The sequence below is a fragment of the Tamandua tetradactyla genome, chromosome 26 (genome assembly GCF_023851605.1).
Source record: "Tamandua tetradactyla isolate mTamTet1 chromosome 26, mTamTet1.pri, whole genome shotgun sequence".
NCBI lineage: Eukaryota > Metazoa > Chordata > Mammalia > Pilosa > Myrmecophagidae > Tamandua > Tamandua tetradactyla.
The window spans coordinates 36780746-36798955 of NC_135352.1; the positions used below are offsets into that span (position 1 = coordinate 36780746).

Below are 18210 nucleotides of genomic sequence, written 5' to 3' on the forward strand. Positions count from 1 at the left end.
GTGTGGCGCATTTGTTACAGTTGACGAAAGAATATTAAAATATCACTGTTAACTATGGTCCATAGTTTGCATTAGGTGCATTTTTCCCACATAAAATTCGATTATTAATGCCTTGTATTAGTGATGTACATTTGTACTTCATGAAAGAAACTTCTTTTATTTGTACTGCTAATCATTGCCCATAACAGGGTTCATTGTGTCTTAAAGTCCCATTTCACCCTCTAGCTTTCCTTCTACTGACTTACTCGACTCTAAACATCCCCTCCCAACCACAATCACATATAAATTCGATGCTGTTACACTCATCATAACATACTACAATCACTTCTATCTGTTTCCAAACATTTACATTCAACCTAATTAAAAAGTCTGCACAAATTGAGCACCAACTCCCCATTCTCTACCCTCTTTCTATCTCCTGGTAACCTATATTCTAGATTTTAACTCTATGAGTTTACTTATTTTGATTAGTTCATATTAGTGATATCATACAATATTTGTCCTTTTGTGTCTGACTTATTTCAGTCAACCTAATGTCTTCAAGGTTTATTCATTTTGTCATATGCCTCAGGACTTCATTCCTTCTTATCACTGAATAGTATTCCCATCAAAATTTATAGAATGCTCCATGAATTTGCATGTCATCCTCACACAGGGTCATGCTTATCTTCTCTATATCAACCCAAGTTTAGTCTATGTGCCACCGAAACAAGCACATCTTCCATTACTAATGAGAAATTGTCACATTAGTTAGGAAGTCACCGGATGATGTCACTTCTTTATTTAATGCTTTGCAATGTGCCTCCTTCCCCATCTCTTATACAATAAAGACAAAATTCCTCAGTTTAAGAATACGCGGTTTTCCACAGAGCAGACCCCATCTCCCACTGCGCCCTAACATTCCCTCTATTCCCAATCTCTTTTTTTCTGTCTCTTTGCATAGAGCATCCACTCTTTGAAACTGTTTTATCCACCCATGCCTCCTACAAGTTCAACCCAACCATTACTTCCTACGTGAAACCTTTCACCTGCAATACTTATCATAATGACATACTGAGCGCCTACTATCTCTCAGGCAATGAACTTTTCCTTGGATGGATATACAACATCATGGTTAAAATTAGAGACTCTGGAGTCAAACTATTTGCTTCATCATCTTGCCTTCATTATTTACTAGTGTGTGACCATGGGTATCTTAAGAACCTCTCTGTGCTCCAGTTTCTTTCTCTGAAATAGACTTATAATAAATAGTACCTACCTCTAAAAGGTTGCTGTAATTCATACAAAGTGCTTGGCACATGGTAAGGACTGCATGATTGTTATTTCTCATCACAATCATTTTCACAGATAAATAAATTAAGGTTTATTATGATTAAGTAATTTGTAAGATGGAAGGTAGCAGAGATGGGAATTAAACAAAACACTATCTAAATCCAAAGGCCAACCTCATATCTGCCGCATTATCTTACCTTCAGGAACTTGACAGTTGCCTTCTGATACCCAGTCATCATAAATGCTTCTTTATTAGCACTTATTACAATCTGTCATCATTATCCACTTAAATATTGAGCACTTTGAGAATATTCGCTCTCTATTGACAGTCTTCCTAAGATGTTCAATTGTCAGCACCATACCTGGCACAATACAGATGCTCATTAAGTATGTGTTGAACAAATGACTAAATGGTTATAAGGATACATATGCCATATCTTGAAAGATTTTCCTCCTTGCATGCCATAGTTTTGAAAACAGTAATTGATTGGACATCTGAATATATCAGAGTGATGGGATTAACATTTGGGGCAGCATATCTTACTTCTAAATAGTGTTATGTATAGAGCTACTTATTATTTCTATTCTATTTAGATCCCCAAATTCAAAGTAAATTTACATAGTACCCCTATATTATGGTTGTTGCTGTGTTTATCAGTATATTTCCCCAAATTCTTTTAACCCAGAATTTTGTAAAATCTATGCAACAAACATTCAAGTGATCCATTGTGTCCTGAAACTTGTGTTTCTCTGACTGTGCCTAAGACCCAAGAAATGAGGATTACATGTAACCAAGAGGATGTGACTTCCTCCCCTCATTGAGTCCACATTAACCTTTCAAGACTTTTGTGCCAGATACACCCACCCCCCAAATTCCCTGCCCTGATGGTCCCAGGCCTTGCTCCAGGATTGGTGTGGATGTCTTCCCCAAAAGGGTGAATTTGCCAAGGGTACTTGTGCTCCTGGGCTCTAGGAGTGGTCAAGAGGCAGCTGTTTGTTGGGTGGAGGAGGTATGGATGGAGGTTAGAAATGCATCTGGGCTGGGGTGCTCACTGCCGTGCTTGCGAGGCCCCTACCCTGCGGAACAGAGCTGAGAATGAGAAGGAAGCAAGTTAGGCACGAGCCAGAAGCCAGCCCTGCCCCCTACCGTCACTTTCCAGCAAATTCATAACTCCGAGTGGCCCAAAAAGTTTAAATTCATATCTGCACTTCCAAGTCATACTGAAGGTAAATTTGTTAGAGTAGGAGAAGGGAACATATTTTATTTAACATGTTGTTAGCTTGATTTATAACTTTTAAATATTTAACCAAATATTATATGGGCCTATTTTCATGCTTTTGTACCAGCCCCTGCTAATGTTAGGGGCAGGCCTTCAAGCAATACGAAACTTACACCAAAAGCTAGAGTCATTTATCTTTTCTCCTAAAGAGAATTAAGGATCTTAAAAAGGCTGAGAAAAAGCAGTGACAGATTAGGAGGAAAATGGCTGGGTGGATCGACAACTTTCTGAATAGTGGATTTAATCAACAAGAGGCAGGCTTTTTCATAAGTCTTTTTATTGCTAAGAAATGGCTAACATGAGGAAAATCAGTGCTTTAAAACTCTACTTTTTGGCATGACAGCTACCATATTTATTTGAAAGTAAACGTCCCCAATATATGCTTTTTCCTAACAAGATCCATATGCAGAAAGGAGAGAAGCTTAGCAATAGAAAAAAAGATTTGTCAAGGTCCAGGTTCCCAAGGAGAAAGCCTGCTTTCATTTTGTGGCACAGAGGATTTTTCACTTTATCATCAGCAGAAATGCTTGTTAACAAGGTTCTAATTGCAGAGATTTGATGGTGAATAGCCTTGGTAAACAGGGGGTGCAGCTGTGTTTCCACATTAATAAGGAAAAGCCATTTGCCAGGGTAAACTTGGGCTGCATTGTTCTAATGTGGCAGCAGCCTCTTATCAGAAACGTGCAACTTGCAAAAGAAAGTGGGGAGTTCTCAAAAGCCCACCTCTGTTCAGCAAAGCAGATGCCATATCAGTTTGGTTCCTGTTATAAGGATGGACATTATGATGTACGATAAATCCTAGGGGTACTTTTACTCTTTAAGAAAAGGAAAAGGAACTGTGGGACCTTGTAGGAAAGGAAATTGCCAGTGAGTTCAATCTACACAGAAATCAATTTCACACGACCATAATTCAAGGAAATGGGGCAGTATGTAATGACGTGGACACGGTTTTGCTTTTTTAAATTTCGAACTTTCTTCTTAGCTACTACAATATTTTTAAAAACACTTTGGATTTTTTTCTCTCATCTCCCTATACAAGCTTTTTTTTCCCTGAACATGGGAATCTATGAAACCCAGATTCATGTTGTGAGTCATTACTATTGTTTCCTTAAACTTTTCTCACCATCTCATCCTGCATCATTTCCTTTTTCTCAAGAACAAAAAACAGTGATGGGAAAAATTAATATTTTAAAACATACATTAAACATATAGTGAGAAATCTGCTAAGATAAACTAACTTCTTTTGCTTTGAGTTTCCACTAGTGCATACATTGAATTTCATACACAACTCATATTCAAGCACGGAATTACATTATTCACATGATAAAATAATTGATAAATTTCTGTCCTTCTCCCCTTTGTAGGGCTAAGGAAGTCAACAATAGTTTCATTCTTATTTCTACTTCTACTGATGGTATGTCCTTGAGTCTTTTTTTTAAAGTATCTATTATGAAGATAACATTTTTTTTATTAATTAACGGAAAAAAAGAAATTAACCCAACATTTAGAAATCATACCATTCTACATAAGCAATCAGTAATTCTTAACATCATCACATAGATGCATGATCATCGTTCCTTAGTACATTTGCATCGGTTTAGAAGAACCAGCAACACAACAGAAAAAGATATAGAATGTTAATATAGAGAAAAAAAATAAAAGTAATAATAATAGTAAAAAAAAAAAAACCTATAGCTCAGATGCAGCTTCATTCAGTGTTTTAACATGATTACTTTACAATTAGGTAAAGAGATTGTTCAACTCAACAGCAAAAAGACAGCCAACCCAATTACAAAATGGGAAAAAGACTTGAACAAACACCTATCAGAAGAGGAAATACAAATGGCCAAAAGGCACATGAAGAGATGCTCAATGTCCCTGGCCATTAGAGAAATGCAAATCAAAACCACAATGAGATATCATCTCACACCCACCAGAATGGCCATTATCAACAAAACAGAAAATGACAAGTGCTGGAGAGGATGCGGTGAAAGAGGCACACTTATCCACTGTTGGTGGGAATGTCAAATGGTGCAACCACTGTGGAAGGCAGTTTGGCGGTTCCTCAAAAAGCTGAATATAGAATTGCCATACGACCCAGCAATACCATTGCTGGGAATCTACTCAAAGGACTTAAGGGCAAAGACACAAATGAAGATAACATTTTAAATAACAATGGTAATGATAATATCAATACATTAAACAATATGTCCAGAATCCAAAGAGGTGAAACAAGCTACATGAGGCTTGTTTATTTGCCTCTAAAATCATGACAGCAGAGACTTTAAGTATGATCAGCAAACAAATATGAATGATGCACAGGTTAAACTATTAAATATAGATACTAATACCTTCACGGCACCTTTTAGCCAGGGAAATCCAGGAACAAGATTTGTGTCATTTGCTAGAAAAGAGGGGGAAATGTGACATATTCTGGTTATCAAAGCAAAATCTTTCCAACAGAAGGATGACACTGTCAAGGGAAGTAGATACATAGGTTATGTTGGGGAAGGAGGATTGTATATTTATATAACTCAAACTCAAAATGCGGTAGTAAAAAATAGTATAGAACCTTATCCCAAAATGGACTTCTGAAATCATTAATCTGATCTCATTTCACAAATGAGGAAACTGAGACCCAAAGGTGGAAGCAACTTAACCATTATCACATTGAGAGGGCACAACTTGATGGAATCTCACAGATTTGGATGTTACTAGCATTTCCCCTGAAGTATCATTTTTTTAAATTTTTTTATTAGAGAAGTTGTGGGTTTACAGAAAAATCATTCATAAAATACAAGATTCCCCTATACCATCTTATTATTAACACCTCGAATTGACGTGGAATATTTGTTACATTTTTGACATTTTTATAATTGTACTATTAACTACAGCTCAAGGTTACCATAGGGTTTATTGTTTGTGTCATACAGTTCCCACGGTGTTTTAAAAATTTTATTCTAGTAATATATAGTCCAATTATGTAAATAGATAAGCTGCCAGAATGTAACATACCAGAAAAGGGTTGGATTTTGCAATGGGGATTTATTAGCTGACAAATTTACAGTTCTAAGGCCATGAACATGTCCAAATTCAGGCATCAACAGGATGACACCCTGTCTGAAGAAAGACTGCAGGCATCTGGGATGCCTCTGTCACATGGAAAGTCACATGGCCGGCATCTGCTGGTCTTTCTCTCCCAGGATTCATTGCTTTCAGCTTCTGGCTTTAGTGGCTTCCTCTCTCAGCTTCTGTGAGTGTATCCTCATGCCTCAGATCCTCTGGACCTTCTCTAAGGTCTTTGGGCTTTTCTGTGTGCCATTTATCCTCTTGAAAAGGACTCCAGTCAGGGGTTAAGTCTCACTTTTCATGGGGTGGATCACATCTCAAATGAAATGATCTAATCCAAGGTCCCACCCACAATAGGTCTGTACCCACAAGAATGAACATGCCTTTTCTGGGGTACATAACAACTTCAAATCACCACAACATATATAACCTGGACTTTCTCATTTTAACCACATTCAAATATATAATTCAATGCTGTTAATTATGTCCATAATTATGTCCATAATTAACAATGCTGTTAATTGTACTCCACCATTTATTACCATAACATGTCCATCATCCCAAAGGGAAACTCTGTAAAATTTAAGCATTAACTCCTTATTCCCTACCTCTATTCTATTCCTTGGTAACCTATATTCTAGATTCCAACTCTGTAAATTTCTTTATTCTCATTATTTCATAGCACTGAGATCATACATTTGTTTGTTAGTGTGTGTGTGTGTGACTTATTTCACTCAATGTGGTGTCTTCAAATTTCATCCATACTGTTGCATGTATCAGAATTCCATTCCTTTTTATGGCTAAATTATATTTCATCATGTGTATGTACCTCATTTTGTTTATCCATTCATCAGTTGATGAATACTTGGGTGACTTTCACCTTTGGCAATTGTGATAAATATTGCTATGAGCATCATTGTACAAATATCTGTTCAAGTCTCCACTTTCAATTCCTTGGGGTTACATATGTGGAAGTGGGATTGCCAGGTAATAAGGCAATTCTGTATTTATCAACAATGAATGAGCATTCTTATTTCTCCACATTCTCTCCTAAACTTGTAACTTTTTTGCTTTTTTAATAGTAGCCATTCTAAGTTGGTGTGAAATTTCATCTCATCTTGTTTTAATTTACATTTCCCTAATGACTAATGATATTAAACATCTTTTTATGGGCTTTGTGGGCCTTTGTATGTCTTCTTTGGAGAAATATCTATTCGAGTCCCTTGCCCATTTTTTAATTGGGTTGTTTATCTTTTTATTCTTTAGTTGTAGTATTTTTTATATATTATGGATATTAAACCCTTATCAGATATTTGATTTTCAAATATTTCCTCCAATTGTGTAGGTTATTTACTTTTATGATAAAATTCCTTGATGCGCAGATTTTCATTTTGATGTGATCCCATTAATTTTTTATTCTTTTGATGCGTGTGCTTTGGGTGTATAGTCTAAGAAACCCTGAAGATGCTTCCCTGTATTTTCTTCTACAGTTTTGATAGTTCTGTTTCTTATACTTAGGTCTTTGATCTATTTGAGGTTATTTTTGAGTATGATTGAGGCATGGGTGCACCTTCATTCTTTTGCATATAATAAAACCTTAGACTTAATAACTTCATGAATATTTCTAAATAGATACACTTTTCTAAAGACAGAGAATTGATAAACATAAATTAGCATTATATTCACTCATTTATTCTGTCATTACTGGATTTCCAGCATAGAGGCAGCATTTTGGAGAAGAAAAAGCAGGAAAATTGCAGCAATAATTCACCAGATTTTACCCACAGAAAAATTAGACTTTCTGAAATTCAGTTTCCCCCAGTATAAAATAATAATAGAAATCACATACTTGCAAACCTTTGTGAAAATTAAGTTATACGATATAAATGAAAATATTGTGCATTGTACCTGCCAGCCAGGAAGTACTCATATATAAAACACTTGAGTAAAAGTGATGAAATTTAGTTGGGGATATGATGTGGCATTAATTTTTTAAAACTAGATAATAATTCAAAGCAGGTCATTAAACAAGTGTGATAGCAGTATAGTAGAGAAAAATAATGTAAATAAATGCTGAAGAATTCCAGTGACCAATCCGTGTTGAGGGGCAAAGTAATGACTTCATAGAGAAGAAGACTTAATGTCATTAAGCTTAATGTCTTTAGCTAGATTTTGAAAGAAAAAAAGTGTTTTGATTGGTGGAGTGGACAGAAAAAGATGTTCTCAGCAGGATAGACTGACGATGAAAAGGAACAGTCACATATAAAAGAAAAAAGATCTTAAGCTTAGGAGAAACAGAGGAGACATTCTGGGAAGTAGTGAAACATGGAATGAGAGAAATAAATGGAAGCCACATCAACAAAGATATTATATGCTAACCTAACTGGTTTGGATTTGATATAACAATTATTTTAGATACAGAAGTAGAAGGATGATAAAGTGAAACAAATGATTTAGAAAAAAAGCAATCAGGCAATCAAGGGTGTGATAAATAAATCATATTAGGAGAAAAAAATCTTTAGATATTTAGAGAACATGGGCAAAAGCAATTCTGATAATCCCAAAATGAGATGATATAAGCCTGGAATAGGATGAGGTAGAGGGGATGAGAAAATATTGAATCTAGTGAGACCTTAGTCTTGATTGTCAGTCTTGCTTTAAGCAAATCTTCTACATTCTTACTTACCAGGAATATAAATTTTATTTGCAAAACAGTTGGAGAAAAGCTTATTAACATTTAAAATCTAGCTTTAAATTCTATAAACAAGGATCACTGCAGTACCTCAATTTCAAATTTATACACAACATACTAAAAACTCGTATTTCATGATATAGACTAATTTGAACAAAACTCTCATTTCACCAGCATTTGTAATGTAAATCCAAAGGTCACGATATCTCTAAATTATTGTATTTCAAAAAATTGCTGAAAAATAATAAAGCACAGGTACTTAAAGTCTCATACAAATGTAACAATGATTGAATACTTGACAACTTTTTAAAAGTAGGGATATGGAGAATGGGAAACAGAAGTTTTCATTACCTCCATTAAACTCATCATTGACATTGAATTTTCAAGTTCATGCAAAAGCAGTGTGTTTATTTTACTGTGTATTGATATTGTAATAACAGTTGTGACTTCGTATGGGAATATTGCTGCATAGCAATTGTGAGAGAAGCTCATCAATCAATCTTTCTCAAATGTTAACAGCCCATAATACAACCGAATCTAAGGAAACTGTATCTCTCCTTCTCGGGTCATCCTGCAATTTTCAAGTCTCTGAACCACTGTCACTATTTGAACATTCCTCTTCCTTTTTGTTATCATCTGTCCACTTTCCCAGATGACCTACAAGTTAGATAACTGAGTACTTGGTCACTTAGATAACTGAGTATTCAGTCAATTCTAAAGTTGACAAAGTTTAAATAAATGTGGGACTCTCTCTTCTTTTACCTTGTAAATTTTGATATGTGCATTGCTAATGTAACATTTAGCATTTTAGAAGTCCTTAAGGAAAAGTTCTAGTACTAAAATATCTTTATAAATCTATTCTAAATGCTACTGTTCTGTTCACAAAAGTCCTAGCATATGAGATATTAAAAAAATTTAGTAATAGCATTTTTCTTACCCAATCTCTTAGTCTGTACTATTATTTTTCATAAAGTTATTTCATAGTATGTGGTATGGAACTAGGTTTCTTCTTTCCCTAATTTTAATGATTTGGCCTATTTCTGTCACTAATTCTTTTTTGGGGGGCGCATGGTCCCGGAATCTAACCCAGATCTCGCACATGGAAAGCGTGGATTCTACCACTGAACTACCCATGCACACCTGTCACTAATTCTTTCTGTGTGTTAAATAGATACAGTTAAATATATGTGGGTTAAAACTGGCTTTTTGTATTTAAAAACATTATTTATATCTGAATTTCCCAATACTTGAAACAAAAAATCCTCAAGAAATAAAATGAAGAGAAACTTGGTCATTTTAATTCCTGGTTGCAAAAGGCCCATAAACAATAAGGATCTAAAAATAGAGCAAAAGAAGGCTAAGCAGGTATCCCTATTCCCTGAGAAGTGTGCTAGCTGAGTGTACCACCATCAGGAAGCGACCAGATATGCTATAAACCAATACCTAAATGTAGCATTCAGCTAAACTGTTTCAATAAACTAATTTGAAGTATAAGAGTGAAAAGAGATTTTTTGCTTACAAAGAGATTATCAGTTCCCTCATAATAAATTCAGGATTTGCTGAGAAAGAAAGACTGGCAATATCATTCCATTTTAATGAACATACTCTTTGAAGATAAACTAATCCCTATTAAAAGGAGAAAGTAGATTTAAAACAGAAAATCAGTTTGAGAAACATCTAAGGATACATTGACTTTTCCATTTCCTGTATTCTTTTTTAGAGTGGCACTTCCTCTCTTTAAGAAACTGGAGAAAATGTACCTCACATAAATTGTTTGCTTTATCTTGGTTTTACAAAATCTGCCCTTAGCTAACAAGCTGTACACCAGCACCGATGGATGGATAAAATGACTTTTTGCTATGGTAGCTGGAATGGGCAAAAAGCACAACACTGCACACACATTTATACAAGTTTGCACCATAAACTGAGTGACATTTTTTTATTCTATACTATAGTGATGTCAACCTTACTTTGACCTCAGTAGGGATTTGTCTTCTTTCATGAGAGTACAAATTATTTTGCCACAAATGCAAATTCAAATTCCTTGCACATCGTCCCCTTTTTCTCATTAACTTCCCAGTTATACATTTTGGAAACCGAAATGGAGCTTTTTTAATTAAATGAGAAAATAAAATTTCATCATGGTTTGAATACAAAATGTCTCGAGCCCCTGAGCGGTTAATGTGGATGATTATTATTGTTACAGTTCAACTAACAAGTCATACTTTGACATAACTAAAGGTGACTTCTCTTCAGCTGGTCCTAGGAAGGTGAGAGTAAAGATAGACTATCTAAAGAGAATGGCTGACATCTGCTGGATTATAAGAGCACTGAAAAGAAAAACATTCAAGTATATAAATACAGTTACTCATTCTTAGAATCCATCGACATCTACAGTCTGTAATATGACAACATTAGTATAAATCCTCAGGGAAGAAAGGGCAATGGGGTGCAATGGAATGCAGTGCGGTGTTTAATTCTGTGCATTTTGGTAGGTTCAATCAAGGTAATTGCAGCTCTGGAGCAGTTATTCAACCTGTATAAATATTGCATTTCTGTCATCTGTGACTTTCTGCATCTTACTTCTTATTTCCATAGTCTGGGGTTTACATTAGCTCGACTGGTCTTTTCTAATCTAGGGCCAAGAAATTGATCATATTTGAACAACTGGTGAAATCGATCACTAGGAAGGTTAAGACACAATTCCCAGGTGGACAGATCCATGCCATCAAGCATTGGGCTTTCGAACAGTTTTCCATTTAAAAAACTTTCTTAGTGAGATAAGGGACTAAGCATTTAATGAGAGCCTAACACACTACTTCATTTAGACAACGCTACCAGTCTATGAGGGAGGCATTTTTAACTCCATTTTATGCATGAGATGACTGAGTGTCAGAGAGATGAAGTAGCTTGTCCAAATTTGCACAGACTGTAAGGGAAGGAGCTATGAACACTATTCGGTTCTACTCGACTGGACTCTGCTCTTTTCACTGTACAAGCTGATTAAAGGGAATTGGCATTTTTGTATCTTACAGCACCAATACCTTTCTAGACCACTTTTTGACTGCACAAGTCTTATTCAAGGTAATAAAGGTTGTCCTTAAAAACTGACTGAAGACTCCTATTCTTCCGTTGTAATCTGGTCTGGCTTTTGGACATATGATAAGTGATTGCTTGGTGAAGGCTACAGACCAGTGAAATTGAACTCAACAAAGGGTCAAGGGTCCAACTTTCCTTCCTTCCTTAAGTACAGTTTAAGATGACTGTGTCCTCTGCTTTCCACTCATACAGTGATAGGGATGGATCAGAGAATTCCTAGTTTCTTTCAGCTGTGCATCTAGTGAGGGAAGACAGCAAAGAGAAACGGATTGAGCTTTAAGTTCATTACTTTTCTGCAAACCTTTGGTTCATTATTATTCTGCAAAACATACTTATGGAATCAGTATGATTAGTCATATATTGTACTCATCATTCACTAATCGAAAGAAGTATTTTTCACATTTTAGCTTTTGTTTATAATGTCTAGTGACAATATAGGTACTTAAAGATAGTTTATTTTTACATATAAACACACCCACTCAAGATGTTTTTTTACCTGATTAAAAATTTGGGAAAATTTAGCTTCATGTTATTTTCTCCTACTCTTTCAATGGTCTGAAATGGAAATCTTTACTTTGCTTGGAAAGGAAAATAAGCTAAGATACATGAAAATGTCACAAAAAAGTTTTATAGTAAAATGACTTTACTTTTGAAATGATAAAAGTATGGCCTGAGTATTGTTTTAAATATCAATATAGAAGGGAATAATAGCACGATATAAATATCGTTATAATTAGTCAAATGTTTGCACTAAAATGTATGGCAGATTGAATATTGAACTCAATAGTACCATCTAGTGGAAATCAACCGGACATGCCATAAGTGAATAGTTAGTGCCAGTTTTCTTCTGCGAATAAGCTGCTCTTTTTCTCAGTGGCTAGCACTAACTAGATCAATAGTCAAATGACCAGTAGGCACTTTCTGAAATAAGAATTATTTTTAATAAAATGTGATTTGCTTGAGAATAACTTAAAAATATTACAAAATATACTGTACAATGTAACCAAATATTATAAAAGCAAGTAAAAAATATTTAACTATGCACTTTTTCTTGACTACCAATCCCTCACTATGTAAGACACTGGTAAATGCACTTTAGTCAAGAAACAGCCTGGATGAGACAATACTTCCATTGAAAAATAGAAAAGCCATGGGCTAGAGACCCAAACTGGCTAAGATGAGCATACTGGCACCATTTCTTACTTGTCATAGAACAGTGGGTTTCAATCTTCATATTGGAAATATGAAATACTACCTAATTTGGGGTTTCTTTCTAGGAAGATAAATGTTAGATATATTTATGAAATATATCAGTCATTCATTAGCAATTGTTCTTATTCTTTTTTTCCTTTTTCAGAGAAGTTATGGGTTTACAGAACAGTCATGCATAAAACATAAGATTCCCAGATACCATCCCATCACCAGTCCTTGCATTGCTGTGGAATTTTTGTTACAATTGATAATAGCATATTTTTATAACTTTACTATTTAACTAAAATCCTTGGTTTAACTTTTGCTTCATTGTTTGTATAGTATGGTTCCATGATTCTTTTTCTTTTTATTTCTCCTTTTAATCAATCATTCCTATTCTTAAACTGTAGCTTCTTTCATCTTTTTTTACTACTTCTGCTGCTAGTCTCTTGTAAACTTCTGTACTCTGCCTAATCTCCCGCTGACTTACACTAAAGTACATCCAATGTTGCACCGACTTTCTCTTTCTATTTTTTGCATTTCTATTACTGTTGCTTCCTGAATTACCCTCTTCCCTGGTTCATGATATATTCATGTCTCTATTCTTGTCACTGTATTTTAAAAAATGTTTATTCTCATACAGGGTGTTTCTGAAATTCTCTTCTAAGTGAATACTGCGTGGTTGTCAGGCCACCTTCATGAAGGCAAACAACTGGCTCCTTGATAAAGTGTCACCAGAATGTATTTATCCCCAAGAGCAACTATAGTCAAATAAAAGGGAATATGGGCCCATGGAGAATTCAGAACTGAAAGATAGTTGATAATTCTGTACCGGGCTCTATGTAGATTTCAAATATCCTTTGTACTCGAAGAGTCTGAAAGACTAGCATTGAATTCACGTTCTTTCTGTCTTTCTCTCCTTCTCCATAACAGTGTGCTCCAACATAGAATTTTTGTGAGAAGCAGAACAATTTTTTTCTTACTGCTGGGGTGGGCAAGGTAGAAGGATAAGACATGTACCAAGAAATACAAAAATGAGAAAGAAAGGAAATCAAGAAGGGACCAGCTTTACTAAGCAAGAGCTACTTAAATCTGCTGCACCTCAGATTTTCCCTTTGAGTTGAAGTTTCTTATGCCTCGCTAATTGTAAGTACACATAAGAAAAACAGCAGACTGGGCACTACTCTGTAACAGCTCTATATCCATCGCAGCCCTCACCATTGGGTAGCAACAATGTGATTTAAGGAATTGACCCCAACTTGAAAAGTGGGTTCTGAATGGCCTAAATTAATTATGGGAATAACCCCTGTCCCCTTTGTCTGTATTAGTCAAGCTTAACTCAGCCTGCCCATGGCATTATTCATATATTAGTAATGACCTATAGTGGGCAAGTGACTGGATCAAGATCTTTCTGGTTGGGAGACAGGCTTACTTACTCTCCCACTGGATATACACGAGGAAGTATGCAGCCCTACTTGCTTTAGCAGCCATCGAATAACTAAGAAGGAAGCCAGCTTTAGGACAAAACCCACACCCAGGAAAGGGACCAGCTAAGAAAACAGCAGGTAACCAACACTGAAGCCATTGTTGCACAAAGTCTGTAGCACGTTCTGTTCTTGCCTTTCAGTTAGGTGAGAAAACAGTCAAAAATATGTATTTTGATTAAGCCAGTTTACATCTACCTGGTTTCTTTTAGTTGCAGACAAATGCACAGTGATTTACATAGAACCTACTAATACACATAAATCAATCAAGTCCCTTAGTGTGAGCAACATTACACTGAAGTGAAAGCTGTGTGGATAGTAAAAAGAGTTAGAAGATGGGCTCCTGAGAAGGGAAACCATTTAGGCAGTGGTTTCTAAACACATTTAATCATGCACTAATGTCAGTGAAATATTTTTAAGCACATATCTTTAATTACTATATAGTTATTCATTTACAATATATTAATGTGTATTATCTTATATATTCATAATGTTAAAATTATATAATGTAAATATTTGAAAAGAAAAAGCCAAATTTAAAATAATATTTCTAAAATAATAACTTCATTTTATTCATTGATGTTATAAAAAAATTTTTCTCTCAAAATATAAAGGTATGCACTCATTTTGCATGCTTATTTCTTAAACTTTTTGCTAACTGCAATAGCATCAAAATATCATTTCCAATCATTATTGGTAATATCATCATTAAAATACATATTTAAGTAGAGGATCATTGTTAACAATATTGAATATAAATCCATATTTTGAGTAGATTATAGATGTATTGATAACTTTTGAACTGTTTCTGCCAACTTCTTAGCTGCACTGCTAAGACCATAATTGGTTTATCTCAACATTTAGAGTTCATAGTTGAAGTAAGACAGGTGTCAGCTTTCTTATTATCATTTTTTATTTTTTATTTCTTGTCTGTTTTGTGAAGGTGGGTAGTCAGTCCTTAAAGTTGTTCATAAATATTCTGGTTCTTCTTTCCTTCTGGACACATGTAGGACTGTTTTTCCCTGCCACTTTTAATTTTGCTTTTTAGTTAGTTAGATTCAGCCACATAACTTACTTTGGCCCAAGAAATATGATTGCAAGTGACACCTTTATGAGCCAGTGCATGTATGGCTCCTTTCTCCTTTCTCCTTTCTTTCTTATTTTACAGCCTCCGAGATGAAGATTGTGCTGAGAAAGAGTCTACAGCAGCCTAGGTCAGAGGCTCTGATCTTTTGTAATCTTTGCCACACTCTTAGACACAGGTTAGATATAGGTAAGAGTATCTTAGATACTGTATCATGAGTGAAAAATAAACATGTTGTTATTAAACTACTGAAATTTGGGTTGCTTATATTCACAGCATAATCCAGCCAATTCCGACCAAAACAAAGGAATAAATGCAAAACTAAATTAGGTAACTCATAAATCCACTTAACCAAGTAAACAGAAATACATCTTCATAGGCTGAAAACAAACAAATGAAGGCATTACCGAGTCCCTCTGCATTGTGGAATTATTCCTCAGATTATTGTGCATATTTTACATATTTTATGTGAGGTGACTTGCTGACACATGGAAAGACGGGTTTCTTCTCTGAATCTCAGTTGTTTCTTTTGTAAAATGACAGAAAATATACCCTGACCTAGAAATGGGCTAATGGCCACCAATTCTGTGCTTCTATAGACAAAGTGGTAGGTAAACATCTCCAATATTAATGCACAGCCGTTTCCTGGAGTTGTTTCTCTATAACAGAAGGAAGATGAAGTGAGTTCCAAAGAAGAGGAAACCACTTAGGAGATCAGTGGCAAAGAACTGGAGGACTGGAACTAAATTCTGATTAGATTGTTGTAAACTATCAGTAGAAGCAAAAAACATTTAACTTCCATCTTGCTACTAACCTTTTCCTAAGTTCCTTGTTAGTCTTCCTTCTTATTTCTTGGTCTCCCGACCTCCCAGCTCCAGAGGCCCCCAAATCTGAAAGTGCTAATTTATTGCAGCCCCTCCCTGAGTGTTTAACTATAGTGATAGCACATAGGGATCGAAGCATAAAGAGCAGGAACCAAATTTTAGTGAAATACCTATTATATATGAGACACTGAGATAAATTCCAAATAGCTTATCTCATGTAATCTCCACAGAAACATTGTGTGGTATTATTATATGCATTATAAAACTAAGAAAACTGAGATTAAGAATAATTTATGCGCAAGTAGTAAATGCAAGAGCCCCTGATATTTTGACTCTGTGACACAGTAGCAGAAGGAAAAAAATTTTAAATTCATGGGGCAATATTAGCAAGGCATATGAAAACCAATCATCAAAGAAGAAATGTAATTAAAAAATAAACAAATTTAGTTCAATCTAATAAATAACCAAACATGTAAATTCAAAATGTAAGTGATTTTTTTCCAGATGAGCAATTTCTAAAACATAATGAAATCTAGAGTTGACAGGAAGTGTTCAAAGGAATGGGAACCTCCATAAATTGTCAGATGGCATAAATTGCCACAGCCTGGCTGGACATCAACTGGTAGTAAGGAAACCAAAAAATTCTCAAAAATATTTTTGATCCCCTAATCCAGAAAGTCCACCTACAGGACTTGTAGGAAGTAAGAAGTGGAATTACATATCAAACAATACACTACAATAATATTGGCATTTATAATTACACAAATGGTTACCTTTACTGCAGGCCTAGGGACAAGTCCTAGGGAAATAATTCCCCCCTTTAACTCTGTCAGTGGTTGTTTCGTCTTGAGGCTCTGCTAGGTGCATATATTTTTTTAAATTGTTACATCTTCTTGTTCAATTATCATCTCTATCAGCATATAATGACTATCTTTGTCCCTCATAACTGTTTTTACTTAAAGTCTATTTTATTTAATTTTAATAAAGCTACCCCAACTTCCTTTCGGTTACTACTTGCAGGTATATCTTTGTTTCCATACTTTCACTTTCACTCTGCTTGTATCTTCAAATTTAAGGTGAGTTTCTTTCTGAGAGCATGTAGCTGGGGCATGCTTTGTATCCATTCCGCTAACCTCTGCCTTTTGACTGGAAAGTTTAATACATTTCCATTGAAAGTCACAACTAATAAAACAGGACTTTCTTCTTCTGTTTTATTATTTAGACTTTGTATGTTTTATACATTTTTTGTTACTGAATTATTCTGTTCATTCCTACTTTTATATTTATTTGATTTTTTTGTATATTGTACTATATGGAGTGCCTTCTCTTTTCTGTATGGATATCATTTTTCACCAATTTCCCTTGTAGCTATCATGGAATTAAAATTTAACATCCTAAATATAAAATAATCATATTTGGTTTGATACTAATGAACTTCATTAGCACTCATATATATTTTCCTATACCCCTCTGTCTTCCATCTTTTTTACTGTATTTATTACTGCTTATATATTTGTACATCGTATGCCCAAAGCTGTAAATTTATCATTACATTTTATGCATTTGCTTTTAGCACTTGTAGGAAGCAAGAAGTGGAGTTACATACCAAACTATACACTACAGTAATACTGGTATTTATAGTTACACAAATGGTTACCTTTACTGCAGGTCTTTCTTTCTACATGTTGCTTTGAACCACTGTCTGGTGTCCTTTCCTTTCATTTTGAAGAACTCCCTCTAGCATTGCTGGTAGGGTAGGTCTAGTGGTGGTGAGCTCCATCAAGCTTTTGTTTATCTGGGAATGTCTTAATCTCTCCCTCATTTTTGAAAAGAAAAAGCAAAATCTCCCTGGATTTAAAATTCTTCGTTGGCAGTTGTTTTGTTTTAGCATTTTAAGTATTTCAACCTTGGAGACCTTGCCTAAGGGAATTCCCTTATGATTACATTAAAAGAATGAGCATAAAGGAGGGCAAAGGCATTAGGAATCCCTGTTAGCTTCTCTACTTTGATAACTAGGATGCAAAATTTGTGAGCTAGTCCTGGCTTTACTCTAGCTCAGTGCCGTATACTAGTGGGAAGACGCCCCTACACTGCAGGCTAACATGCCCCGGAAGGTTTTGACAAAAGTGTGAAAACAAAATACCATCATGCACTTCAAAATTCATCTAAAATTACATCTTTTATTTTGGGGGGCAAGGGGGCAGTATAAGATCTG

The 18210-nt window shown here is 35.1% G+C and overlaps 1 non-coding gene across 1 annotated transcript; it reads right to left on the bottom strand.

Moving 5' to 3' along the window:
- Positions 1–610: 610 nt before the first annotated feature.
- Positions 611–716, bottom strand: LOC143670097 (U6 spliceosomal RNA). The gene has a single exon (XR_013169275.1). It is a non-coding gene; the product is annotated as a U6 spliceosomal RNA (small nuclear RNA).
- Between the last annotated feature and the right edge of the window lie 17494 nt (positions 717–18210).